The sequence below is a fragment of the Mesitornis unicolor genome, unplaced genomic scaffold (assembly GCF_000695765.1).
Source record: "Mesitornis unicolor isolate BGI_N332 unplaced genomic scaffold, ASM69576v1 scaffold10911, whole genome shotgun sequence".
In the NCBI taxonomy this organism is placed as follows: domain Eukaryota; kingdom Metazoa; phylum Chordata; class Aves; order Mesitornithiformes; family Mesitornithidae; genus Mesitornis; species Mesitornis unicolor.
Genome location: NW_010164531.1, coordinates 9,605 through 11,806, shown reverse-complemented (window position 1 = coordinate 11,806; position 2,202 = coordinate 9,605). Strand labels below are relative to the sequence as shown.

Sequence of the window (2,202 nt, the reverse complement as noted above, 5' to 3'; positions counted from 1 at the left end):
GCAAAAAAACCCCTTAATGGTGTGGGGGTAGTATCCCCTCAACAAATCTGTTAAAAAAAAAGAAAAAACCCTAAACAGTTCACCCTGGGAGGGTGTTCGCTGGTGTGGGGGGTGGCTGCAGCCACTTGCCCTCTGCCATTCATTCGGTCACAGGCAGTGATGGCAGTGGTTGCACACTCTCGCCCGCCTGTGCCCCACAGAGCCGATGGGCAGCACCCCACTCCTTGCCATGGTCCACCCAGCCATTAACACTGACCCAGCTGTTAACACCCACCTGAAGGGCATAATCTCTGACTTCAAAGCTCTGAAAAGATCTTTTGAGGTTGAGGAGGTAGATCACTCTTCAAATTCCTCCACCCCACAGAGATGAACCCAGAACTCCCACCTCAGGTCCACCGTGTCCAGAAGTTTCAGGAACTTGGCGCCAGGAATTCAGAGTCATCTGCCCAACATGTGGACCCCACAGCCCAAAGATCACCCAAGCCTTCTCTGAGGAGAGTGGAGCTCATTGGACCCAAACTGCCTGAGTCGATGTTCAGAAGAACAGAAATCTCCATTGAAATGTCATCTAAGCAGGTGGAGAACTCCACCTCAGGATTGTCAAGGTTTGGCCTCAAAAGAGCAGACATTCTGAGGCACAAACCCTCCGAGTCCACCCTAAAGAGCACTGAGATTGCCCTCAGCAAGCTGCAGGAGCTGGGTCTCCAGAGGGTGGAGTTGCCAGCGTCAAATATCCCTGAGATGTCCCAGTGAACAGCCGAGATGACCAATGCTCCTGTGCTTTACACAGCCACCAAGTACGTGGAAATTCAGGTAGCGAAGGCTGCTGAGGTCCCAGCCCCACCAGCATTGCAGGCAGAGAGACCTCAAAGCCCCCCCTCGCCACTCAGCCTCCCCAGGCAGAGCCAAAGCCGCAGCTTGTACTGATGGAGAGCACACCAAAGACAGAAGTAGATCCAGAGGCAGTTCCCAGCCATGCACACAGCATGAAGAACGCTACATGGGATGCTGGTCCAAAGAAACCAGCTGCGGACTTTGGATACATGGGGATAGACACCATCCTGGAGCAGATGAGATGGAAAACCATGAAGGAGAGGTTCAAGTTCAACACCATGCTTATGGGTCAGAGTGCCTTGGGGAAATCTATGTTAATCAACACCCTCTTCAAATCCAAAATCAGTCAGAAATCTGTACAGATAACTTCTGAAGAGCGGATCCTCAGGACCATTGAAATCAAATCCGTCACTTATGAGATTGAAGAGAATGAGGTTTGCACAAAGCTGATGGTCATTGACATCCCGGGCTTTGGAGACCACATCAACAATATAAACTGCTGGCAGCCCATCATGAAGTTCATCAAAGACCAGTATAAGAAGTACCCACAGGAGGAAATCAACATCAACTGGAAGAAGCGGATCCCTGACACACGGGTGTACTGCTGTGTATACTTCATCCCAGCCATCAGTCACTCACTCTGACCACTGGACATTGAGTTCATGAAACGCCTGAGCAGAGTGGTCAACACTGTCCCTGTGATTGCCAAAGCCGACGTGTTAACGCTGGAGGAGAGGGACTACTTCAAACAAAGGATAATGGCTGATCTTCTTGCCAATGAGATTGACATATATCCTCAAAAAAAGTTTGATGAAGACTCTGAAGATTGGATAGTGAATGAGAAATTCAGGGAAATTATCCCATTTGCAGTGGCGTGCAGTGACCAGAAATATCAGATTAATGGGAGAAGAATCCTTGGAAGGAAGACCAGGTGGGACACCATTGAAGTGGAGAACATGGCACATCGTGAGTTTGTCTACCTGTGGGATCTCCTTATAAGGACACACACGCAGTAAATTAAGGATATTACCAGCAAGATCCACTTTGAAGCTACAGGGTCAAGAGGCTGAACGAGGGCCAGAGCTCGCTCTTTAGTGGTGTGATCGACAAAGAGCTGGTGGCTAACAAAAATGTAACCATCTCACTCCATAGTCAGAAATAATAATTTTTCTTTTTTAAAATGGGTGGGAGTGTTGATCTGCTTGAGGATAAGAAGTCTGTTCAGAGGGACCTGGATAGGCTGGATCAATAGGCCAAGGTCAATTGTATGAGGTTTAACAAGGCCAAGTGCTGGGTCCTGCACTTTGGTCACAATAACCCCATGCAGTGCTACAGGCTTGGGGAAGAGTGGCTGGAAAGCTGCCATGC

General features: G+C 49.1%; 1 pseudogene; it reads left to right on the top strand.

Moving 5' to 3' along the window:
- Window positions 1–205: 205 nt before the first annotated feature.
- On the top strand, window positions 206–1,996 carry LOC104548348 (annotated as a pseudogene).
- The last annotated feature ends 206 nt before the right edge of the window (window positions 1,997–2,202 follow it).